Source organism: Micropterus dolomieu, linkage group LG05 (assembly GCF_021292245.1).
Source record: "Micropterus dolomieu isolate WLL.071019.BEF.003 ecotype Adirondacks linkage group LG05, ASM2129224v1, whole genome shotgun sequence".
Classification (NCBI taxonomy): Eukaryota; Metazoa; Chordata; class Actinopteri; order Centrarchiformes; family Centrarchidae; genus Micropterus; species Micropterus dolomieu.
Window position 1 is genome coordinate 22,485,824 of NC_060154.1, and position 27,320 is coordinate 22,513,143.

The window sequence follows — 27,320 nt, forward strand, 5'->3', positions numbered from 1 at the left end:
TATATTGTTTCTTAGTCACTGCCTTAACTCTTGTTCCTGCGTTTTAGTTCTTTGTCCTTGTTCCCAGTCCTGTACCTTAGTTCATGTTAAGTGTTCACTCTGGTCTGTTTTGTGTTCAGTAACCTGTGTTCCGTCTGTTCCCCCGGTTGTCACTCTGCCTGCATGTCAGTCTCTCTGTTTCCCTCTGCTCACTGTCTCTCTCTGCCTGCCTCGTTAATCTCATGTCCTTCACCTGTGTTGCTCCCGCCCTGCTCGTTAGTCCCTGTGTGTGTATATATGCCTGGTGTTTCTGTCTTGTCTTTGTTGGGTCATTATATGTTGTCACCCTGTGTAGCAGTGTGTTTCGTGTCGTCAGCCTCACTCGTCGTGTCTCCCTGTTTCCCTGCCATTATTGGATTTTGTATGTTGGACAACCTTTGTTTTTGGACTCAGTCAATCAGCCACTCTGTTTGTAAGTGTGCTCGCCTTTTGTTATATTAAAACCACCAAACTATACCTGCTCCGCTCTGTGTCCTGCGTTTGGGTCCTCCAACCTGCCTCCACACCACCGATCGTGACCGTAATAAAGGAAGGCGGCCTTATTTAATGCCTAAACAATCTCTAAAATAGAAAACAAAACGTAATGTATAATTAGAAAATGAAGAAAAAGGCTTTTAGTGTCCACTTTGAGCACTCTTTGCCAAATTGAAAAGGTTTAGAGCTTATAAAAGAGAGGAAAACATCAGTTCTGACTTGTAGAAGTGGCCAGTGGACCTATTTTTGCTGTATCATTACACTTTTTTCACAAGGAGGCAGTGTTGTCTTTTTGTTGAATTAATTCACACTCAAACATGAGTGAACAGAGGTACTGAGAACATCGTGAGAGAGCAATAGTTTATTATTTAAAAAGATGGTAGGAAGACACACAAAGCAGTAATGTATGTAATGTATATAATATTGAATATAAGAACAGATGACATACTGTATCTAACTTCATATCCCATTTAAAAATTAAGTCTACAATAAGATTTCTGATTTATAGCCATACTTCATTTTTGGCCATGATTGGCTTGTTAAAGTCTAGCCTTAAAAAACCTGCATGTGCTTGATTTACATTTGTAATTTGTAATAAATGTTTATTAACAAAGTGTAGTTAGTGATGTCCGTAGCCCCCTGCTGCAGAAAAAATATTTTGAGTCAACGCACCAAACAAAATTATCATTTGTATAACCTGGAAACATAGTAAAGTAAAGATGAAGTAATGAAGCATTGCTGTGGAATTATTCTCCATTATTAGCCCTCCAATGTTACACAAACAGTAAATTCAAATATTGTGATTTGATCAAGTAAGTGATAGATCTAGTAGAGCTTTCCACTAGTGCTCATAATCAAACTGATCCAGCTTCTATAGTCAGGAATCTGACTAAAGGTTTGCTGGCCATTTGGGTATTGTGTGGTGAAGGACACCACCGCATATGCCTCCCCATCTTCACAGACCAAGTCTCCCTGGAAGTACATACACAGTATGCAGTGATTTCATCAACTCTGAATTAATTACTATGGTTGACCAACATATGTTGTCAATGTTATGTCAGAAAAATGTACATACCTCATCCGGTCTGGTCTATCCCTCAGAGCAGTACAAGTTGTGCTTACGACAATGCTCACTGTCAATGAGTGTTACATTGACTTCCATGAGTACTTCTACTACTAATTTCTCGTTGTCATAACTTCCCCAGCCAGAGACTATACATGACTTTGGGAGAGAACCATCATCCTGGCCTGCGAGAACAATTGGTCTCACATTTTTGCTGAATTTTGCCTTGGAGCTCAACTTGAGGAACAGAAACAGATTAAAAAAAAAACAAAAAAAAAACACAAATATGAAGTTGAAATATCAATTACAATTTCCCTAGTGCTCACATGTGCCTGTTGTCTAATACATTTCCTGCTTAATTATTGTTCATGCCTACAGTATTTCAGGCATCCTCTTGATAAATGCATTCAAGAGAGATTTGCAAATAACATAATGAAAATAAAAAATGGAAATTATGAAAAAAAACTTAACCAAATGTCAAAAAGCACAAGGGTTTAAAATACAATTCTTTTTTCTTCTACCTTAAGAAGCATTATGTCATTATTATGAATTATGTAAAATCAGTGTTGTTGAAGTCTTTATGTGGAAATGTTTGTTCCACAGAGATACTTTGTCCTTCACTAGTCTTACGGACATCGTGAACTCCCAGTAGTACTATGTGGGACCTGAAATGACAAAATAAAATGCAAAAACATGTTTTTCAGTGAGGGCATTGTGTAAATAAAATATATGTCATTTATTGGTGCATTTTTTATTTGAAGTTTAACTTACCCAAGAATTCCCAGTAGGTAAATATAAAGTGTGTTAAACTGACCCATTTTGGCAGTGGGCTGCAGTCATCACAAAATCCTCATTCAGAAGGAAGCCACCACAGTGTCTTGTAGTACCATCCGGCATGGTTCGCACCAAAAGCACCATGTATGGCCTGCTATGTGGCACAGCCTCATGACCCCCATAGATTTCCCCTGTATGAACTGGGAAAAAAGAAAGAGAAATTATATATATTAACTCACAAAACTAAACTGACCACCTCACTATATGTGCCCAAACTGACCAAAGAAATTGATTAAAATAAACAGATCCATCCTCATGGACTGTATGTAGTGCCTCATGTGCTGTAGTCGAAAGCACATTCTGCAATGCAAAAGTATAAATACCACTGTAAATACGCTACTAAACTTACCTTGGCCATCAAGAGTCAGCACGAGTATCAGTATTACCAGTTTACAGTGGATAAATATGGTGAGATCAGTTCAGCTGAGCTACTGAAAAGCAGTGGCACACATCACGTCTTTAAATGCTTCATTCTATCAGAGAGAGAAGTGTTGGTGTAGTTTGCATATGCTGTTGTGGCTTTGAACCACATTTGTGAGGAGGAGTGATATTTCACCTCCACAGCATCACAAAGATTTGATTTTTCAAAGCACAAGTCTTAAGTTTTTAGACAATGTTTAATTAAGTGAATTTGGTATGCGTGTTAGATATACAATATGTAACGTAACATTATATTTGTGCTGGGATGAATATATGAATGTGGTAAATAAAAACATGCAGCCATAACACAAATACTGACTGTTCAAGTGAAGACTGAGGTCAGTAGGTAAGTAATGCTTTTTACTTAAGACTCTTTGTTTTTACCATTATCTGGCCTGGATTACCATTTCCATAAATTTACATTTCATGAAAAGCCACCTCTTAATCATGTCTGTGACCTCAAGTTATCTTCAAATTGAAAACCTGAACATAAATCAGACCAGTGTGTTGATCTGTAATATGACTGTTCATAATTTCTCCACTGATGCCTCTGTGTTAACACTCCATCCTCAAAGCTCTCTATTGGCATTTCATGTTCAAAGCTGTGGCTTTCTCAGCAGAGCCCCTGTGTTTGTCACACAGCCCCAAAGGTAACATTATTCTCATGTTATCACGTCATGTAAATAGGATTTGTATGAAAGTGAGGTTTGTGGAACTTAAAGAGAAATGTGACCCCATTCTGTAGGAGGGAAAAGGAGATCAGTCGGTAGATGGCATTTTTATAAACTAGCCTTATAGTAAAAGTATCTCTGTCAGTCCGTTTGTTTTAAGCAGTGAGCCACTTTAATAAACTCTTTATTAAAAAATGTATGTGTAACATAAATCAAACACAATTTATAAAATCTGTTTATAGCTTGTGGGTTCTTCAGACCTATTTGTTTCAGTTTGGCAAAAACGAAAGAAAATACACTTGTGTGGTACTGACTGTGTTTTAGAAATCAGTAAGAGATGAAAAGGCAAGCTGGATGTTAGCTCATAGCAATGACTGTGGATCAAACATGAATGAAACTCTGTAAAGAAAAGATATGAAGAGATTTGCAACACTGAAAACAGTGATGGCTATAACCTGTTCCCCTTTTTCCACAGTGTAGTCAAGCCTAAAAGTATGCAGCTTACTGACCACAGAGTACAGATTTGTCTGTTACATCACTTCTTCAGTCTAGACTCAAGTATGTCCACTTTATATCTTAGTCACAAACTTTATTGTAATTGTTTTGAATGATGCACAATAGAGTTTTCATGTGTTAAAGAAAGGGGGGGAAAAAAGGAGGTGGGGGAAGATGAGAAGGAAAAGAGTGGACAGGTTTTTGGGATGTGAGCTCCTGGAGTCCAGGGCAGTAATGGGAATTACAGAAGGAGATGCAGAGAGGAACTTGCTTGGTAGAACAGGACCTTTACGGTTAGCCCGTGACTTTTATTGGGAACACGGGGCTGAGAAGACTGGCTGGTTTAACCATTGGATACAGCAACAACGAAAGAGGGAATCTAATAACAGCTATTAAAAACCATCAATCATGGTGCAAATTACATGTTTATTAAGAAGAAAGGAAAATGGCAACAATAAAAGTCAACAGACAGAGACATTCATAAAACAGTCATGATAGATCGGAACTTGGATTTAACAGAAATCACATATGTTAACAGAGGTTTACAACCCAAGAGCCATGCTGACATTGACTGTGCTCAACAATTGTCCTGATATTAGCTAACTCATGCCTGTGCTCTTATATATTATATATTGGTCTCATATGTGTACGTGTGTGAGTATTTCCAATAAGCATGCGTTTCTTCTATGCTTTCTCACTGTCTGAGTCTGTACTGGGTCTGTTGTAGCCCAGCGTTCTGGAGGTGAATGTCGCCAAACAGAAGCACTTCTTGTCCACCAGCAAGGAGAAGTCTGGATTCCAACACTGTAGCTTAGCCTCTGTGATGGGGAAACGTCACCACTGTCAGAAGAAATAAGACAAATGTAAGACAGCAGAAGTTTAACAGAACACTAATGATGCATGACCTCATCTCTGTACTTTAATCAATTTCAATACTGAAACATAATCCAAGGTTATTTTGGGAAAAATGTAATTTAATAATTTTGTAGTTTAAGAATCTATGTGCTCCTCCATCAATTTTTAAAGAATTTTCTAACGTTACAAGAGAGAGCACATTTGAAGAACTGTGCTTACTTGAAAGATGAAATCTGCAATCAATAATTATTTTATTTTATTAGTGAGAGCTGTAGCTTTCACATTTTTGTTCTTCTATCAATCTAGCATTTATCTATCTTCTCCTTTACCGTTTGTCCTACGAACTTCGTTTGTGCTATTACTTTTATTGGTGATATAGGCCTATGTATTTTTTGATTTTATTTTAATCTTTTTATTCATTTTAAAATGAATGTGTTCCAATGGGAGTAAAGACTTAACTTTCATCCAACCTACTCAACATTAATTAAGCTTACTGCTATGGCAGTGCAGTTACAGACTTATTTCTGGCAAGCTTAGCTCAGTTGGTAGGGTGTCAGACTAACTCCGAAAGTACACTGACTCCAGCTACAGCACGTTACGGCTGCGCCACAGTTTTGATCCGTCCTCAACCTGGCGTCAACGTCTAGTTGAAGGGTCTCAGAAGCGTGTCAGGCTGTCCCACTTTATTAGCTTGTTATTAATTTGTCATTTTTGTGCTTCTACTACTTCTTCACAGCTCCCTGTGACCCTGCTTCGTTCCGTCGTCTGCTGGCTGCATATCCCACAAGGAGCATTTCAGAATCAGAGCATTTTGTCTGCCCGATTTTGCTGACATGTTTTGTTGATTTGGTAATCAGTGCTTGCTTTTTGTGCTTCTACTATGATTAAGTAGGCTACGTAGTTAAATGATTTCTTTTTGTGTCTGTTTTAACTGTGTTTATTGTTGTTTTAAGATCGGGTGTCTCCACAGGGTGTTTTATTTTGCAAATTGACTGGATTCTCTATGCCGTTCTGTGTCTGACTTCCTGCCTGGTTCGATGTACTCTGTGCTGCTTGACGTGTCTTCAGTCAAAAATATATTGGCTACCTATTCTCTGCAGAGTGGACAGCCAAGTCTGGGACGCGCTGCGGCAAGTCTGGTGGACTCACAAGCATTGACTATAATGCTGCGTTCCATTTACCTCGGAAGTCGGAGGTCGGAGCTGGGAATGACGTCACACCCGAGTTGATGGCGTTCCAGTTAACAAGTCGGAAAACCTTGCTTGGCCAGCTGTTTGTTTACAACTAGCCAGGTTAGCTATTGATACACCGGTTGATTTAAAAAAAACGCATTGTGCGGTATTTACTCACACTAAACACTGTAGCAACACGTCCACATACAGCTGTTGGACAGCACTTTGTGTATGAACATTTCTATGGGTCACAAGTACACAGAAGTGCTAATAAATAGTATAAACTACAGCTCTCACTAACTGTTGATACCCCGACAGCCATCTTGGATCATGAAGTCGGGGTAGTGCGGTTCTCCCGACTTCCTGGGTCGGAAATCCGACTTCAGGGGGCTTTCCAGTTGAAAGTTCCAACTGGGAACTCGGAAATTCCGACTTCCCATGTCAAATGGAACGCACCATAATGGCCCTATTAATTCCGGCACAGCCGTGACACGACCAGAGTCAGTGGACTTTGCGGGCATCACCTTATAGTGCCACAACGGAGTTTGATCCCCAACTTCGGCAAGTCTAATGCTGGGTACACACCAAAAGATAATGACCAAATGATTTTGGGCCGATTCCCCCCCTTCCGACAATCCTAGCTATGTCCCGATTATTTTGATGGTTCTACAGATTATCTTATCAGATTCTCCGTTGGTGTGAGGTGTGTTAAGAGTGTCCGAACCTGATCGAAAGAACGTCGGAGGCGCCCCGATCGATCAGAAATCCTGAGGTGTTGGGGGATCCCCGAGGACAAACGCGCGCACGTTCTGGAGATTATCACGTGAAACGAAACAATATCCAATCAGAAAGCAAGATGATTGAAGACACACAGTCATGGCGCAGCACAAGGTGAAATTAATGTGGACAGCAGAGATGGAGGATCAGCTTGTAGATTTGTGGCAACAGCACGAATGTTTGTTCAACGTCGCAATTTCTTCTTCCTGCATATCGTCCGCCATGCTTATTCTGAAGTTTCGCGAGATTTAGCGAGTTTTCCTGTGTTCACAGTCTAGACTCTGGTTGAAAATCTGTTTGTGTAGGAGCAAAACGGTTAAATCTAGGATTTTTTCTCCTCATGTTTGTGGTCTATAGCATTTTGAAAATCTTATAAGATGTAAAAAATCCTTTGGTGTGTACCCAGCATTAATTGGTGACTAGAGCCCGACCGATATGGGTTTTTGGGGGACGATGACAAAATGAAAAAGAACCGATTTATGAGCCGATATTTTTATTTTGAAATAATCAACGATCAATGATTTTGTATAATAGTAGACTGTACTAATTCAAATAAATACTTTGTTTTGATAGCTGAATTAACATGATTTCCTACATTGTTCTACTGAATTATTGTGACTTAAATCTGGAAAGATCAGATCAAAGAATTGATATAGCACTAACAATCTGTAGCAAACTACAGAAGTAACTAAATATTTGATGCTACAGACATAATTCAGAAAATACTAAAACAGTGTAATTGTGTGTATGGTGTGCATTTTCCCACAGCAACCATCATGGCAGTAAAATAGACCACAATAAACTGCTTATTGTTATCTTGATGCTGAACAGGAAACTACTGAACAAATGAGGGACATTTGCATGAGGTTACAAGATAGTGGTGCACTTAAAATTTCCTTTCTCAAAATTGAAGAGATTGGACAATCGGCATTTTCTTTTCTTTTATTGCATATACACGCATTTATTTGTACATTCTTAATTTTAAACAGATCATTAAATCTTCTGCTTAATAAGATATGAAATTAACTGTAATTTATCCCATTAAAACATACAATTAATTTATAACTCAATACGTGATGCCTAATAAAGGTCTACATATAGATGTAGTATTGCAGTAAGAGAATAGCTGCCAAACAGGTTAGAGCATCTCCTAAAGACCTTTAGCCACTTGTTTTTAAGCCTACATGAATAAGAAAGTATTTTCAAAGCTGGAAAGGAATCCTGATAGACAGAGCCTGGAGAGAGTCTATAAGATGAGAAAGCATTCTCAAGTGGTGACTCAACTTGTGATTTTTATAAAATGTTTATCATAATAGGCTTTGACTGTTTATACTAAATTAGTTTGGTATGTGTTGTTCATATTAACTTTGACAGACATTGTAAAATGAAAACATAAAGAAAACTGGATGGAGGATGTAGAATTGAGGACTTATTTGGAGCTTTATTGACCTGACATACTGCCAATGAGCAGCTTTTACCTGACTGACATAGTTTAAGTGCCTCAAAGCCTCATTTCACTCCCTACTTTCCCTTTTTCTTTTTTTCATTCAAAACACCAGATTTTGACCCACAATTTTTTTTTTTCAAATATCAGACTGTGCACAGTAGTAACAAAAGCTCTGAAAATGACTAATATCTTCAATAATATCCTGCAATCTGAAGTTGATATTGTGGGAGAAAAGTATTTTTAGTGTCACATGTCAATTTGAAATAGCATGTGTATGTGTTACAGCACTGTTGTGAAATAAAATATGTCTTACTTATTGAAGTGTTAATAATTCCACCATTTCCATAGTCAAGAAAACACTTTTATGTGTACAGCCTTTGAAAGAGAATCATGTGTGTATGTGTGCTGAACACATCAGAAAGAAAGAACTTGAGAAAGTTCCCTTTCCCACCAACAACACATTTCTTTGAAAGGACTTCTGATGCAATCTCCTGAAGTGCGGTAGGACGGACCAAAGCTTCAGGAGATCAGGGCCCATATTTATCAAGCTTCTCAAAGTGCCATTTTAGTCTTAAGTGCTGAGAATTCATGAAATTTACTCCTACTTTTAAACTTAAGAATAAAAGTTATCAAATTTCTTAAAGCTAAGAATCAATCTTACTCTCCCAGTTATTTAAGACAGCTCCAGAGTTCTCTCAAGTTAGTAGTTGCCAGTAGGGCTTGTGATGGCACTGTGGAGACAGAGACATGAGCGAATATTTCTGGAGAGGAAGAAATTCGGAATTATTTGACAACGCGCAGTTAATAAGACGGGGTCGGACAGCGCAGACATAAACTTTGTGAGCGAGTTGAGGAGGTACGTCATCTCACGACTGACTTTACGCAGTAATGTGTTTTCAGCTAAACTGAAGGTGGTGATGACGCTTCCTTCATTTGCCACAGGAAAAACGCAGCAATGCTGATGATTTTGGCCGTCACAACCATCAATAAGCCGAATAGTCATGGAAACAATTATGGCACTTATGCTACAGCTCCACACATTTTCATGCATTTCATTTACGCCCCCCCCCCCCCACAGTTCACGCAAATGGTCGGCTTCACAGGAGTAGTAGGCGCATTTGATGGCGCTCATATAAACATAAACTTTTTTTTTAAATTTATTAATGTGTAGGCCTATATCATAATGTATTCTCTTGAAAATTCTTTATTGCTAAATGTGTGTTGAATATAAACTCCTCTTAGGAATTTCACCATTCAATGTGAATTTATCTGAGAATATTCTTAGAGAAGGACATCTATTCAGTGATTGGTCCTTGGCTACATCGTCATCCAAAACCCTGTTTGTGGCACAGCAAAGTGTCGTAAATCAGCACCAAGACTGACACTTCAGATTTAGTCCTATGCTTCACTCAAATTAGGGCTATGATGCTTGATAACTAACTTTTAAGCACAGCTTTGAGCCAAGAATTTTCTTACTCTTAACTCAGTTCTTAGCAGTGTACTTATGAGTAATTCTGAGAAGCTTGATAACTACAGGCCCTGATCTTGTGATTCAAACCTATATGTTCTTATTTTGATGTATGTTGCTTGTGCTTATTTGACAGCTTTCTGAAAAGAGTGTGCAAGTATTCTCAAACAGCAGATCTGCAGCACATGACCTGATTCTTTGCACCACCACTATGCAGGCATGCTCTATTTGTTGTAATCTCATACAGTGAGGCCTCTTGTGGGTCTTGGCCACAAACAAACTGCATCGAGGTACATCCTTACTTTCCTGTCTGCAGTTTTGCCCAATGTAGTTGTGTAAGCTCCCAGTCACAAAATTGACCTAAACAGTGAAAAAAGTAACATGGCCAGCAAAAAGGAGAGAGAAAAGAGTTGAATCATTTGAGCCTTGAACGACATAAATTATGTAAGCTCTATGGGTGTTTTTCTGTTCTGCTTGAACCACTTAAATCCAAAAAACATATGGCGTCTATCCGCTTTAGACATGGGATTCATATTTAGATGTATCAGATTTAAACCAGAATAATAAGAGGATGGAAATTTGATTCTTTTCCCCCCTTTTCATTTTTTTGAAGAATGAACATTTTCCCAACAAAACAGTTAATTTTTTGTGAGAAAAGCGATCCCAGTAGCTAAAAGCTTTTGTATCTTTAGGTGTGAAATTCATTAGGCCTTTAAAGGGGACCTGTCAAAAATTAGGAAATGGTAAACAACTCATGATTACTAAACAGCATGTTCTCAGACATGCGTGTTGGACTATATTAGTCTAGTCACAGGCTCTTTAAAGTGCAATGTTTAAGAATTTAAGAGATTTAAGATGTTACCTTATCAACAGATTGTGACGAAGTAACAGTTCTGATATTCCATCAAATACATTTATGTATTGTGTTGCTGAGATCTACTGAAGTTAACATGCTAACCAGCTAGCCCCCTCTCGTCCTGTCTCATAATACCACTTTGGGATGGGCTGTTCTCAGTGTTATAAAGAAAATCTGATCTGAGTCACAGATGAGCAAAAAAAATCTGATTTGGGTCACTTTGGCCTGCACTCTGAACACAGCATAGGTTAGCTGCACGGCTAACTGAGTTAACTAGCTAACTGTAGTTAGCAGCAGTTATGACCTGATATATGATGGGCCCAATTTTAAAGAGTTAAAATTTGACAGGTGGAGAGTAGTCTCAATTCTTACACTTTCCCCCTCAAGTGAGAATGTAGAGGATCTAACACTTCGGACAAACTGCCTATCTCTACCTGTATGTGACGGTACCCGCAATGAACTCATGCAATTTGCATGCATGTGGTGCCCACACAGACAGCGTTGCTGCTGTGGCACTGCTTTTGCTAGCTCTATCTTTCTACATTGACTTTGAATTTGATAAACACAATACAGTAAAAGCCTTGTTAACAAATTCTGAGAGAGCTTTTAATCTTAAACAGATAGAGTTGAGTGATGTCCGTGACATATTCTATAGATAACACATTGAAACTGTAATGAAATGTGTATGTTTTGCAGGTATGATGCAGATATGACTAGGAACAGATTATTTTCATTGTCTACTGTTGCTGAAAATAGGCAAAGCATTGCTGCAGGCCTGTATGACACTAGCTGGTTGCGCGGGCTGTGTGGCTGCTCTAACCTGTTAACATGGGCGCTGAAATGAAAAGCAATGACGGACATGAGCTGCTCACAGGCACTGTTGCCCAGCCATGAATTACCCTCTCCAAAAGAGAATTAACCTTTCTCTAAGCCATGCTCCCCGATAATTACTGTCACTATGCCTATCAAGCTTTCCATTTCACAAGACATATGGTAGTTTACAATGATAACAGTGGCTAATGTCTTTTATTTATTTTTGAAACAATGTTTTCAGACACAGGTTGTTAACATTCAGTCTTCTGATTTCTAGCCATGCTAACATTGGCATCAGAGCAGATAAGCAAACTGTTTAATTAATGCACTTTTGCTCCTATATTTTTGGTTTTAGATTTTTTAAAAGATACCAATCTCAAATGCTGATTAATACAAAGGTGTTAAACTACAATTGGAAAATCACCATTCAGGGGATGAGGTTAGCAAATGGTCAATTGTTAATTTCAGTTCTGCTGGTGCTCTATTTCATTTTTTTTCTACACTATTTAAATCCTCACTGAGACATACAGAACCTCTTTGCAGTGTGCAGTGTCTCCTCATAAGTTTGTATGTCTGAGCACACAGATCCACTGTTCTGACCGCAGAGAGCGTCTCGGGAAAGAAAAATGTGTCGGTCAAATAGTATGGAAACAAAAACAGACCTTTGAAATGGTGCTGTATAGGTTTTCACTGTGGTGCAAAAGAGGTCTATAAGTAGGCAACATAAGACTGATACATCAGCCCTTTTCATGGAGGACAAACTAGGGGTCAGATAGGAATGGTAAGCTGATATTTAGACATTCCCCTTAGCCCCGGTGTAGCCGAGGTAAATGAGCGAAATGCCAGATGTGGAGTTAAGAACTAGTTTGGTCTGACAATGTCATATTGGGTCATGATAACCACCATATAGTCTGTTCAGCTCAGGATCCATTTCTATTTCTGTGATGGGTCATGAGCAGATATTTTTCTGTGTCTAGCAGTGAAGTGAGAAAGGAATTCGAAAGTAATTGGCAAAAAGTAATTGTTACTCTAAGAGGGACAGGTTCCCAGAGAAAAAGGGTCACAGGTAGCCTCTTTGATTTTTAGCTTCATCCTCATACCTATCCCTGCCTTATCTGCTCTAGGGAACTAAAGTGGATTTCACAAGATGTAATTTTGCATCTGTTTTTATATGGCTGCTCCATATTTGGTTGGCTTATTTTACTAAGCAGTAAGTTTAAGAGTCTGAGAGCAGCTTTTTCCCCCAAGCTATCAGACTCTTAAACTCTAATTCGTCCTCAGCACTGCTCCAGTGATGATAGTTTATTGTCTGTTTACCATTTTTAATAATTGATTCTTCTTTATTAATATATATTGTCTGCTATGTAGCAGAAAGGAGTTACAAAACTTGTTATATTGTGACAGTAAACCTACCTGCCTACCTACCTATATTTGTGGAGCCCATTATACTTGTGGGGTCCATCTATTTCAGGACCAGGGCTGTGTGTGTGCACAAATGTAACACACCCAAATTTAGTTGAAACTTGAGATTAGAAAAGTTCCCACCATATTAAAATGAGTTGTTTTTATTTTTCTTAGAGGAGATATGAATTAGACCACAAACTTGAACTTTTCCTCTACTTAAGGCGCCTTCACTGTGTTTCGTAATGTGGTAATTTAAAAAAGCTATTTATGATTTGTGAGAACTATCGACCATTGACTGTTTGTGCACAGCAGGAATTTATGCAGTGCAGTGCGTATGCCTTTTATTGGGGCCAAACTCCTCAATTCCCCAGAGTTCACTTTTACACAGGAAACCTTGAATAGATTGGTCCCACCACATGGAAAAGGACACTGGTATTCTGGGTATTTGGCAGTCAGTGGGGGAAGAAAAGGCAGGTATTTGGAGGTATTTGGATACATAGTGGACAGGAGGTGGATAAAGCGGATGAGAGAGAGAACAATAGAGTATGTATCTTTAGAGTGGCCTGCCCAGGGGTGGAAGAAGAGTCAGACAGTCTGTGTTTGTCATTAAATGAGATTTTTCAATGGAGAAAACAGATGAGCACTTCTTATCTGATGATTCCTGACAGCTCAGACAGGAGGGGGGATGAGTGTTTATGTGTGCGCATTTGTGCCAATACTGTATGAGTTGTGTAGGTACATGCTTTGAGTGTTCTTTTATGTTTTGTTGTTGCAGGGAGATTCGGACACGGCTCATTTTCTCCCAAAGACCACCCGCGCCACCAGAAATGTGCTCTATGATTTCTTCTATGTTTGACTAAAGGTCACTAAAAGTCAGTTACAACTATAATACTCACCTTTATAATCTACCGAAACTTACAATACTTAGAGTGATTTAATTGCTGAGCTGTGATTAATTTTTCTGGCCACATGCCAGGATAGCTTAAATTTTTTGTTCCGCTTTGTTGAGCTGCTGGACGCCAAAGGCAGCGTGCACTTTTTCTGTATGATTTAGTAGTTCAGTAACATGACATCAACAGTTCAGTCACTCACTTAATAGCTGCTATTATTAACTGTCACACCTGCTGTTTACTGACCTAGCTCTGACTCCATTTGGCTCAGTAAAACAGAACAACTGTTCAAAGAGAAATAAGGAAAGATGAAGAGGAATAAACAGGAGGGAGGATGATGAGATGGTGAAGAAGAACCTCGAGATGATGCAGATGATGGGATGGGATACTTGAGGATGACTGTTCCACTATCTTATCCCATTATTCCCTAGTCGAGGAGGCTGTTTGTGTTCTCTCACAGCATGTATTTAAACACATATTGATGATTATAGATCACTGTAGGAGCAAAACAGTGGCCTCTATACATTTCTCTCTCTAAACTCTAAATAGACTGCGCAACGTAAAGACCAGATCACATTTTGCTGCCAGCAAATGATTTTCAAGATTGCTGAGTCTGTCTATAGATACACACATTCACCACAGAGTGTCTGTAAGTTATCTTGTTGACTGTATAAGTTAGTCTTTACTGATATTTTGCTCAGCTGATGTTGTAATAAATTTCCCTTTATGGTGAATTTTGGGCCCTAGTCTTCATGACCTCTTTTTTGTCTGATTGCGGATAGTGTAGAGACAGACAGGAAACAAGGAAGAGAAAAAGAGGTATAACGTGCAACAAAGCTTATTAGGTATGTGCTTAGACCATTTGGCTACATTGTTCATGACCTATTAGGTTTAACTACAAAAGTATAAAGAAATTATTCATAGAATGACACATTGTGTGATGAGATTTATATGCATGTATTCAATCTAAATACAGCACATACCTGTGCAAATAAACATTCAAGGCCTCTATGTTTTCATATCACAGGCCACAGGATATTGCTGGGGTCGATTGCAATAGATGTGATATAAGAATCATGGCGGTGATAATGTGTCACTGTGAGAGGTTATTGCCGTACCAGCGCACACAACTGCAACACAAGAATATTATACTGTAGGATGTTTGTGACTCATGAAGTTCTTGCATATTATGAAACAAATAACAAGGTCACATTGTTGACTAAAGAGGTTAACTTCCAACCACTTCTGCAGAAGTGTTTTAGTTGCACAAGCAGTATAACCTGTGGAAAAGAACAGTATGCAGTCAGGATTGAGGGATGGTATTTGGAGCAGGAGAGACGGCTTAAATTCACCTCTTTAAAAAAAATTCATAACTGCAATTGCAAAACGACTATGTGCAATAAGTACATATTCAGCAAACCCATACAATCGTTTTTAACTTGGAGGAAGTGGAAATTTCACATTATCCCCATTTGTTGAAGTCATTTCAGTGTTTTGCTCATTTGTTCTTCTTTTCCATTCTTCTACATTTTTCCCTCCCTAACCCTTCCGACAAGTAAAACTTAAAAAAATGTTAAAACAAATAAAAGAAAGTCAGAGTAACTACTGTGAAATTATCAGTGTAATCTGAGACCTCAGCAACATCATAAACCAGTTCATAATAACCAAAGATTGCAAACCTATGTTTGAAATGTTCTTGCATATTCTTTGTACTTTCGTACAGATTAACATCATTAACCACATCCTGTGCCTGAATTGTGAAGCAGCAGAATAACACGTCTTGGTTATCTCTCATTAATTGAGGGCTTTCAATGATAGATGTTCTGTGGCCAGAATGCCTGGATCCTATTTCCTTCAGTTTCAGTATTGAATTGTACAATCACTGGCTCTTTGGCCTTCTAGATCTTAGACTGGAAAGACACTCAGCACCTTGTTAAATGTTCCACTGTGACTCTTATGCTCCGACCTCACACTGAAAGGAAAGTCAGGAAGACATGGAGGATTTCCTGGGCAATATGAAGGTTATTCCAACCAGGTAGCTCCTGCCCTGACCTAGTTTTTAGTGAGTGCAACTTTGTAACTGTGTCTGAGGCAGATTTTGCCCCAGATGTTAGTCAAATGTGGTAAAACAAAGGTGCAGCATCTCACTAGCAAGTCACTGACGATTCAGGTTTGTTTACTGAGAGATATGGTTTTGCATCTGTTTAAGTAGCCATTGTTCCTGTGAGCAAGAGCAGCAATGCTGCTGCTTTGAGGCTCCTAGATTTTGAGGTGTCCCCCAAAACCCCACATTCATCGTGTATCAGTTTCTTTGTGTCAACTGAAAGTACATGTAGCACTTAAACAGAGTATCAAGTGCAATCTTGTCAATAAAGGTGTCCAAAACTCATCATTGTGCCGGGACCCCCTCTAGTGGGTTAATCCAGCTAAATACATGTGGTATTTTTTGTCATTGGATTAAAAAGTATTTATTCAAATAGTATAACCAATTGGACCCAATGGACAGAGTGAGGATTTGTCGGCAACAGTGAGTTATCTGGGGCATACTGTATGTCTTTCTAACACCCGAAGGATCATTTAGATGCGTCTGTGATATTTGCAGTGACACAGTGTTGTCACACAGTGTTCACACTTAAGCGGACATATTTTATAATATATTTAACTACTCAAGGTACCTGATCGCACAATACACATGCTGCCATTTACACTGAGTATGTGTATGCTGTCAGATGGGTATACATGCATAAAATGATTTTAACAAAGTAGTAGTGAAGCCATAGTAAAGTATGGGATATCCCCTCTGATGGAGTCTGACCACTGATGTTGGTGGTGGTGGAGGGATGCAGAAGATCTGGATGTGATGAGGAGTGGACTCCTGCACTGAATGTGAAGGACGGTCACAAGGATTCTGCACTGAAATGACAGCTGACAGCGAGCAGAGAGGAGAGCAGCAGCTCTATGATTGGCCAATGAAAGATTGTGGCAAATTCTGGTTGGTTAACTGAAAGAGTAGATGCCACAGGGCGTTGGTTATCAGTTGTTTAAGAAAAGCAAGAAGAGTGTCCTGATTGGACTTAGGCTGAGCTTCTTTTGTAGGACCCTTGAAAAATCACTGTTTAATGTGAATGCAGATATCTGACAAAACAAAACAGAACTATATGTCAGTGGCAACACCTGCACTGCATGTGTTTTCCATTACTGAAAAACAAATAAGTAATCACAAATGGGGGCACAATGAAGTCAGAGGTTCTCCACACAAAATAATATATATAAAAATAATTTATAACATCTAGCAATAATAAATTATTAAACTGGTAGTCATGTTTTTTGTAATAACTTAAGTATGCCAAAAAAGCCACATAAATTGCTGAATTATAATGCACAAACCCAATAACCACCTATGAGTCCGTTGATAGAGACCTGATACATTTTGATAAATATTGTTATTATGTTACAAAGTTTTTGACAAAAAATTCAAACTACCATTTCCAGTGTCTGCAAAGAACCACCACTAAGAAAGTAGGGCAGCTTGTATGTTGCCTCAGAGGCCAAATGTGGGGCAAAAAAAGCCCTCAAATCACTCACTACTACTTGTAAAGCTTAAATGCTGTGTAGCACAGAAACAACTGCAGGCGACTTAGATGAGCATTTTAATATATTTAATCAGAGCTTCTCCCATCTACATTGTTGTGGTTAGACAGTAAGAGAACACGGTTTAGTGTTTTTTTTAGCAAATGAGTCAGACTGAAACTTTAAAAATGAGCAGGACAAAAAATAGGATTTTGAAAAGTGCTGACATGGAATTTCTGGTGAGTGAGCCAACTCTTATTTGAAGAAGGTCTCAGGAAACTCAGTATGTTTTACACAGCATTGTTTAATGAAGCTCAGTTGAGGAGCCCATGGTATCAGTGTCAGAGTGTGAACACAGTGTAGCACCAAATCATATATGAAGATTGCCTCTTGGTCCACAATATTGATCCCTTTGCTATGTCATAGAGTATGGAGGACCGATCCTGACACAGGCAGAAATAAATACAGAAATAAATAAATGCTCAATAAATAAATAAGCATCCAATTAAATACACAAAAAAATAAAGTAAACAAATAAATGTAGGTAGTAATTAAATTATACAACGAGACATAAATGTATATATTTTAATTACTGCCTTCACTTATTCACCTTTGTTATAATTACCTTATTTATTATCTTCAACTTTATTTATTAATTACTAATTTGTTTTATGTATTTATTTATGTGTGTTTTAATATTTTTATTTATTGAGTTTAATTTTTTGTCTGTTTTATTCTTCCTTTGTATTTTTTTTACCTTATTTATTTTCACCCATGGTATTTATTTCTGCCTCATTATGCAAATGAGGAGCTTCACAGACGGGAGAGCTCTAGGCCTTCTCAGTCAGATGGTCTTCCTTCAGTTTAACAACTCTGAAGACGCTCCGACAGGCTTTCAGTTTGCTGCTGCATGCACACAGAACTGCGGTATAGGTTTAGCTGCAGCTAAATCTGGATTGTTTATTTTAATTTTAATGGAGCAGAGCTAGAGACTGCATGTCTTTGGATGGTGGGAGGAAGACACAGACACAGACACGGGGAGTATATGCAACTCCACACAGAAAGGCCGGGGCAACCAGGGTTTGAACCCACAACCTTCTTGCTGTGAGGCGACAGTGCTAACCACCGCACCACCGTGCCGCCCACTACACAACGGATATACAGTATGAAAATAAGATTGATTGGATTATACTCACAGGAAGTATAAAACCTGTTACATGCGTCTGTTAAAAGTAAAGTAACACAAAAATGTCAGGTAAATTACTTTACTTAGATTTAAGTGCTGCAGTTGTACATTTGAAATACCTTCCTACCTTTCTGATAGGAAGCCTTTCTGAGGTGGTATAAAACATTTCTTCTTAAATTATGATTTGAGTCTTGTTCATCAGACTACATGCTGTACAGTATTTGTGGACAGATTTTGTCCCAGGATTTATTATGCATTTCTTCTTCTTCATTGCATGATTTAGAATAAGGTGAGAAATGGGTCTGTTCTGAGTTCATCCTGCACTGCAGCAGCTAATAAAGTCCATTTAATCCCAAAAACGCTTTTCTTTTAGGCAGGCTGGAGCAGAAAACAACTCACCTTTCTCAAGTTGTACAGTAATGTCACATGTGTATGAAGGTGGATTAAACAAGCTAATCTTAAATGTCAAAGTAGAGAGGAGCCTAGTAGGCCTAAGCTATGCAGACAGTTGTAAAGAAAGAACATCTTTTTCTTCTGTTCTCTACTTGTTATAGTTACACAGTATTAGGGGTGTGGGCTGTATTAAAAGTATCCACTGTTCTCCCATGCTCTAACACACAGTAACGATGAAATGTGTGCTGTTCTCACATTCTTCCTCTGTATGTACACATAAACAACAAGGCGGGGAAATATAAAAGGAATTTATTTTATTGTTTGGGGGTTATTTGTTGCTCTCCTTTTCCTTTTCCTCTGAAGAATATGGTTATGTTCTCCGCATGCCTCCTCCTGTGTTTTCTGTGCAAGACATAGAAGTACAGTAACTAACGTTAGCCTTCATTAAATCATTGACAGGTTAAGTGCAGTAAAGTTAACTTTAAATTGACTTCACCACCACACATAAAACACAGCTTAATAGCAATCACATTTAACAGAAGCATAAAATTCTTCTTAATGGTAACTGTTAAGATTAGTTTATTTGTTAGTCACCACCACTAGCTCAAGAGCTTTAGCCTATATGATGTTAGCGCTACATAAATTAGCCTAGCAGCTAACGGACTATTACTCTCCTCATAGCTTAACAGATTACATGTATTATTCATAATACTCACCGCTGGTGAAGTCACTGCATCTCCCGACACAACACCACGGTTGAATTTTCACCCTGAATGGCGTTTTTGTTGAAACGGCAGCTGAAAACAGCAGAGCAACGAGCTGCGCCGTGTGGGAGCATTTACCGTAAATACTCGAATAGGAGTGCACTCCAGATTTAGCTGCGGCTAACTGATGTGGCTCTCAGAAACAACAGCTCACTTTCCTGCAGTTCTATGTACGTATAAGTCGCTAATTGAAAACTCTGTAGGTCAGAGTGTCCACATGAAAAGAGAAGGAAGACATGGCTCAAACAGAGCTGCTAAACACCTCAGCGCACTGAAGGAAGCCATCTGACTGTGTGAAGAGCAGCTCCTTGATGTCTGCAGGCAGAGAAGGCCTAGAGTTCTCCCGTCTGACTGGTCCACCAATGGGCAGAAGTTGACCCCTTGAGACACAGCCCCTCCAAATTTGCATAATGAGGCAGAAATGCATACAGAAATGTAAAAAGGACAGGCAGAAATAAATACCATGGGTGAAAATAAATAAGGTAAAAAAATACAAAGGAAGAATAAAACAGACAAAAATATTAAAACACACACATAAATAAATACATTTAAAAAATAAGTAATTAATAAATAAAGTTGAAGATTATAACGGAGAATAAATAAATAAGGTAATTATTACAAAGGTGAATAAGTAAAGGCACTAATTAAAATATATACATTTATGTCTCCTTGTATAATTTAATTACTACCTACATTTATTTATTTTTTTTATTTTTTTTTTTGTGTATTTAATTGGATGCTTATTTATTTATTGAGCATTTATTTATTTCTGTATTTATTTCTGTCTGTGTCAGGATCAGTCCTCCATAATAGAGTCTACGAAGCAACCCATACAAATTGATTCTATACCTTAAAATGTACAGCCACCCTACTAGATGTTAGACTAAAATGCTTTATCTAAGTCATGTTGGGATCTGGAGGTCCCATGTATTGCTTTCAAAATGAAGAAAGTCAGTTTGTAAACATCTAAGAATGAAAGCTTACCCCAAACGTCTCATTTCTGTTAGCCTTGGCTCCTAGGTTACAGCCATTGCTATCAGCGCAACTGTCTGGTTTCCAGATAGAGAGAGAGAGTAGAGTAGTAGTACTGCCAGGAAGGCAGAGGTCACTCAACTTCTAGATCTGCCACTGATCCTGAGCACGACATAAATATGACCCATTCCTCACCTGTTACGCACATCATACCACATTCAGAAAATTCCCTCACAAGGCAATTTATCCCCACTTGTGTAAACATTGCGTGAGTCTCCCTGAAGATGGTAAAAAAAAAAAAACGTTAACATGCTGAGTTTCACTCCATGAGACCTTTGTTTCTGAGTGATCATTTTCCCAGATGGACGGGTCCCCCCTACAAATCGATCCCTCCTCCATCAGTCCTGTCTGCTCTCAGCCCCATTGAGGCGGCCCAGCTGGAGAGGCTGTTTGACCGAGTGCTGTGATGTGGTTAGAAGCTGCTGGCCAACGCAGATTTCATCTTGCCTTTCATGGTCTATTAAATGGTCTTTTATAGAGTTGGGCATTCTTTTCCTAAATCTTTACGTTCAATGTGACCAGCTTATACATACGATTGATGTCCAGTTTGGTGTTGTTTTAGTGATCTTTTACATCTCCTCTGGCCATTACACCATCCTTTCTGATGGAAATGGAAACTGGTGAACATGTTAGATCTGTTGATGCTGGAATGTCATTGTGGCCAAATTTATTCTGAATTGCTTCTGTTGATCTCTTGAGCAAAATAACTGGAAAGGCATATGTCTCACAAGCTAAAAGCCTGTCTCTTACAAAATAGACTGTTTTATTAGAGACAGATTATAAAACAAAGACACACACACACACACACACACACACACACACACACACACACGCGCGCGCACACACAAGTTTTATGTTTACTTTGTAAGAAAGCTATTGGCCTCCATTATCCAGTCTCTGATCTATGTTGTTCCAGACTGTAATATTCTTTCATAAAATGTCCTCCAGGAAGCACAGTATGTCCCTTTAAGAGTGCTGTTATGGGACACATATATACCAGTGAGGCTTGAAGTATCCATGAGGGGACTTAGTTTGAGTCAGGGATGGAATTTGCAGCAGCAGCTGTCAGTCCTGTTGATGGCAATAGAGGGGAACACACTTAACATTTCTCCATGGGTCACTTTCAAATGCAATGTTCCTACACTTTTCCTCTCTCTAGCTACCAATATTTTTATACATATTTTGATCCAAATGTGTTTGTTTTGTTATAACACACCAGTATTTCATGCCACCTCCTTTACAGTCTGCTATCTCTGGTAAGATTGCAGTAGATTCATGTTTCCTCTATTGGATTTTTTCTGTGCAGACAAAAACACACAGATTGTGGTAAAAAAAAAAAAATGCATTTCATCATTCATCATGTTAAATTTGCAATTGGCCTTATACAGCAGTTCAAAAGCCATACCAAATTGTGGGTTGTTGGCCTGGTGGAGCCAAAATTATTATTTAAGTTACTGGTCTCTGTTTGCCTCAGGGCTGAATATGAATAATGTTTTGATGTTGAGGAGCTTGATGTATTTGAGAAGGTCTGGTGAGTAGATGTCAGTAGACTGAGGGAGGGTCAAGCGGCTATAGGCCTTTGAGTAGAACACTATATTTTGTAATGTTGCAATGTGTGCGTTCTTTTTTATATTTAATAGCGTCATGCACAGGTTTTGTGCCGCTCTCTCTACTCCCTCTATGTATTATTATTTTTTTAATATAGTTTGGTGAAGTCATTTTTAAATTCAAAATTCTCTATCCCTCACTTCAATGCATCTTTATTGATATGACATTTTGTTCAAAAAGATATTGGCAAAACATATAAACAGTCTGACAGTGTAGATAAAGTGAAAACAGGAAAATAACAAATATATGTTTATTGCTCTCTATATTTATTCTCTGTCTGTCTCCATCTCAGTGACATTGCAGCTCACTGTAATAACCCAAAACCCCTAGATTCTCAACAACTAGTAGATGGATTTCCTTGAAATTTTATTCTGAGAATCATGATCCCAGTGGATGAATCCTAATGACTCGGGTGACTGACTTTTCCACTAGCTCTACCACAAGCATGACACTTGTTCTTTTGAGTGAAATATCTCCACAATTATTTGCTAGATTTCCACAAACTTTGGTACAAATATCCATGGTGCTCAGAGAATGAATTCTAATAACACTGGTGATCATATAGTGTGACCAAATGGTCCAAGTTTGACGTTGTTATTTATGACCAAATGCCTGCAAAACAAATCTCATTCCCATCAGCCCATTATATCTGTTTAGGGCTAATTAGCAAACATTAGCATGCTAGAAAGCGCTATACTAAAATGGTGGGTAAATATTTCACTCTTATAAACCTGCATCGTAGACTTGTCATTGTCAACATGACATAAGCATTTAGCTGTAAGCACCTCTGTGCCCAAGTACAGCCTCAGAGAGCCACTAGGATGGCGGTAGACTCTTAGGCAGTCAGTCCGCTCATTCATTTCAATGGGAGTAGGGGGGTATATATATACCGTATATATATATATATATGTATGTGTGTGTGTGTGTGTGTGTGTGTGTGTGTGTGTGTGCATCTCACAGTATAAAGTTTTAATAATCTCAAAAACAGTCTGCAAGCTGCATTTACTGAAAATCATTGGGTATAATGTGGTATAATTTTGCATTTTGCCCATTTGGTCACATACGATAAACTAGGTCATTAGGGCTTCCTCAAAACCAACAATATATACCTGATCCTAGTTCCTCCAGTCAACACAATATATCAGTACAATCCAACATAAAGCATATGGCACACTGTATCATAGCATCATAGTCACGTCATGACAACTGCATGTCTGAATTTTCAAATGGTGAACTTCTGCCTCCTCCTCACTCTTCAGACGCTACCTCTCCCAACAGCCTGTCTGCTAAGCTGGGATCCTTGAAGAACAAGACATATTGTGTCTGGATATAATCAAGACTGAGGACAAGAAGGAAGGAATGTAGCATAGTCTGATCTCTCCTGCAGACATGTATGCAGTGGAGGGGGGTGGGAGGGGGGCAGATTTTACAAAGAGTGACTCAGCAGCTCAATGTCATGCCCTTGCGGTCTCACAGACACAATTAAAGGATGTCTTATACAAATTGGTCGGAGAAAAACATTCTATGGTTTAAGATGCTTGCAGGTCAAACAAGGTGCCCTTTACTGAGTAATGCCTTTTGGAAAACTGCTCTGAATCTTGCTCTCTGTACCCCATGTTGAATGCTGCTTCGTAGTATGCCAAAGGAAATCATGCTGTATAACATCACATTGGATCACATTTATCCTGTCAGCCTACATCTCCAGCAAAACAGCAAACTGTATCTAAATGTCAGCACTATCCATTATATGAGAAATAGCATTGTTAAGGAACATTAACGATGTCAAAGTAAGTTTGCAAAGAGAAGTATGTTGACAAGCTAAGAAAGGAAGGAAGTGTCTGCATTCACTTACATTTCAGCACCATCGATCACGCTAATATGATTGAACTCGCAAAGTCCAATCACAAGAGAAGCAAACAAAGCCATTAATCAACATTTCAAACTTGACGTTCTTCATTTCTGTTTGTTACACAAATAATCTTGAATAATAGCGGCATGAAGAATAATAGCGGCATGAAGAATATCAACGCATAAGAAATGATTGACCTTGAAGTGTCTAAATCACTACAATAAATCAGGCTACACAGCTTTCACATATTAAGTTGATTGCCAATTAGCAGCAAGAGGTCTGCTCATTGTCCTGTTTTCTGCAAGTTTCCATAATTCAGACCATAATTTTCTCTGATGAGTCATCTTGGTTTTCACCCTTTTTCCTTCAGTCAGGCAGCTTTATGTTAGGAAAAAGCCAAAGGATGCCTTCAGTGTGCACTGACTGCTGCCAACAGTTTAATATTGTGGATCTGTAATGGTATGAGCAGCCGTGTCGTGTCATTAGATCTGATTATTGCTCTTCATGGTAATATGACAGTCAAAGAATGAGACTATTTTATAGGTCCAGGTGGTGCTAATACTGTTCCCTAAGCATGATCCTGCTTTCCAAGACCCTGATGCACCCATAAACACTGCTAAACAAATCAAAGAGTGGTCTCATGCACACTATTAAGAACAAGATCCTCCCATGACCTCCCCGGTAAGCAGATTAAAATATTATAGAACCTTTATGAGATTGGGAGTGTGGAGTTACCTCCGTCCCATTCCTCACAGAACTAAATTTCCTTCTTGACAAATGATCCAATATCCCACTGCACTTTTTTCAGGATTTAAGCTGTTTCTTATTGTTTGGTGTTTTTATTGTATTGTCCACCCCCTGGACCTAAGACTGGGTATGGACTGTGGTTGACCGTAATCATTGTTCTGTCTCTTAGGATCTGATTTGTTTTTGGGGTTTCTTTGGAGGGGGGATTTCTGCTGCAGAACAGAACACCCAGTCCTAACATCAACCTAAGCCAAAAGCACAGAAACTTTATCAACTTTGATTAAAGGAATAGTACCAGCCCGTTCTCACTCCCAGGACACATATTCATCACTTCTCATACAGAAGCACAAGGGAGCCTTTAGCATCAAGATTTGCAACTTACAATTGCTATACATGTCAGAGGTCACACACCTCTGGAGCAACTAGGGGTTAAGTGTCTTGCTCAGGGACACAATGGTGGGTCACAGTGGGGGATTGAACCTGGGTCTCTCACATCAAAAGCATAATCTTATCCATTGCGCCATCGCCACCCCATTGCACCAGCGCCACAATTTAACATTAGAAAGCTATAAACTGTAATACCCTTAAGCACAGTCAGCAGCATTGCACACAAGTGTGCATAAAGAGCTCAAACGTTTATGAAAGCACTCAACCACTTATCGTTTTCACAGTGGGACTGAGCAGAGCCTCTGAGCTTATTGGGAATGCAGGTCTGTGAGGGCAGACATTGGGACTCGGCTGAGGAGTCAGTTGTGGGTTCAGTTTCCTGTCTACTAAAAATCAAAGTTGAGTCTGGATTTGCATTTGAAGTGACATAACGACATTGTGGCTACTCTTGTTCCAAAGTTATAGAGGATATCAAGTACCAGGCAAACAGTAGTGTTATACTTAAGTATACTGTTATACTTAACAGTAGTGTTATAAAATTGCACTGTCCTGATACTGGTACATTAAACAACAAGCACTTGAATAAGACCTATTTGAAAAAGGAGCAAAGCAAGCAGGTAGTGGTGTTTTGAGCTTGGCTGGAGCACTTGCTTAGCTAATGAAAACCACGTTGGCTGTGGAGTTGGTCTTCCATCCTTCCTTGGCAGATGAGTTAGGAGAATTTTGAAGGTGGTTGCTGGGTTGTTGACAATACAAGGCTAATGATGAATGAGTTTGGGCTCCACTCACAGTCTAATATCTGTTCTGAACCAGACTTTCTCTACACCAAATTTTGCCTCATGCAAATAGCTACACTGTCCAGTGGTCAGAGTGCTGCAACAAGAAGGTAAGAAATTTATGGACAGCACTATCCTCCTGTCATCATTTTGGTGTGTTTCTGGCCTGTCTGCACCTTTTGTTTATTAATCCCATCCAGCCTACTGACTCAAATTTTCCACAATACATCATTTTGATTTGTGTAATTATTTTTTTTTCACCCTAAAAAGTCACATATTTTGGAGCTCATTTAATTTGATTCACAGTCTGTGCCTTACAGTCTTCTCACCTCTCAGCGTGCCAAAGCAGAGCTGTTGGTAATGACTGTCAGTTTGTCAGTGTCACCTCAAACCAGCAGACTGTCCACTTTACTGTACAGCTTTTTGGCTGAAATCCTCTTGGGCTCATTTCCTAACCTCAGGGCCCCACCCTCTAATAAATAATACTTGGCAGCATTGTTGAAAATAAACACCTTTGGTGATTTTCCAAACAAACCCTGCTGTATGCTGCATGATACAAGCCTACCTGTGCTAATCTGCATGCCAAAATATCACCAGCTGTGCTTTACTGCTAGTTATTTGGGCTTTATTCCAGGTATCTCCGCAGAAATGCTATAATGATATGCTGTTAAACCCTTTGCTGAAGTAAACTGACAGTCTTGAATTATTTAATTTTTCAGGTTTAGTAGCTGTCATTTGGCAGTGCTAAGGTCATTTGGTCCTCTACCTGTTCGAAAATTACCATTTGGTAAGTACATATAAAGAGTGAACGAAAAAATCATCATTGCTGTGATTTTCTTTTTCCTAAGGACACTGTTTTAAGATACACTGAAAGATTAAGACACACTGAAAGCATACTGTATATGGTCTTAATGATTTAATTGCTGACAATAGGAAATCTCTGCAAAAACAACACAAAGATTACCACAATACGATTATATGACATGCTAGCTATTCCATAACATTTAGAACTTTAACTGTTGGCATGTAGGAGTCTTTTGTGGCTTCAGCATTCACACCTAATACATTTACATATCAAGGTCACAGGTGGAGACACATGTAGAATGAGTTATAATGATGATAACCTTCCTGTCAATCTGCCACGTCTGTTAGCCCAGAACATATTTGAGAATTCAGTCACACTCAGCTCAGTTTTCTTTACACTGGCTTTCCTTATTCTTAAGTGATTTTACTTCACATTAACATTTTCTGAGATCCAACTTCTGACAAGACGCAGTAGCATTCCTTCTTCCTGCCCATGACACGTCTTCATGGCATTACTACACTCCTC

At 38.8% G+C, this 27,320-nt stretch overlaps 2 long non-coding RNA genes and 1 pseudogene across 2 annotated transcripts in view; all 3 read right to left on the reverse strand.

Annotated features, from left to right (window-relative positions):
- Nucleotides 1–1,171: 1,171 nt before the first annotated feature.
- On the reverse strand, nt 1,172–3,397 carry LOC123971294 (annotated as a pseudogene).
- Nucleotides 3,398–4,402: 1,005 nt separating this feature from the next.
- On the reverse strand, nt 4,403–7,021 carry LOC123971479. Its single transcript, XR_006825198.1, has 2 exons — nt 6,748–7,021; nt 4,403–4,836 (listed from the first exon to the last, which is right to left on the reverse strand). It is a non-coding gene; the product is annotated as an uncharacterized LOC123971479 (long non-coding RNA).
- Nucleotides 7,022–21,449: 14,428 nt separating this feature from the next.
- Nucleotides 21,450–27,320, reverse strand: part of LOC123971365 — an 8,434-nt gene continuing 2,563 nt past the window's right edge. The window contains exons 2-3 of the long non-coding RNA XR_006825173.1: nt 21,840–21,921; nt 21,450–21,694 (exon numbers count right to left, since the gene is read on the reverse strand). This is a non-coding gene — a long non-coding RNA (uncharacterized LOC123971365). The remainder of the gene's footprint in view (nt 21,695–21,839; nt 21,922–27,320) is intronic.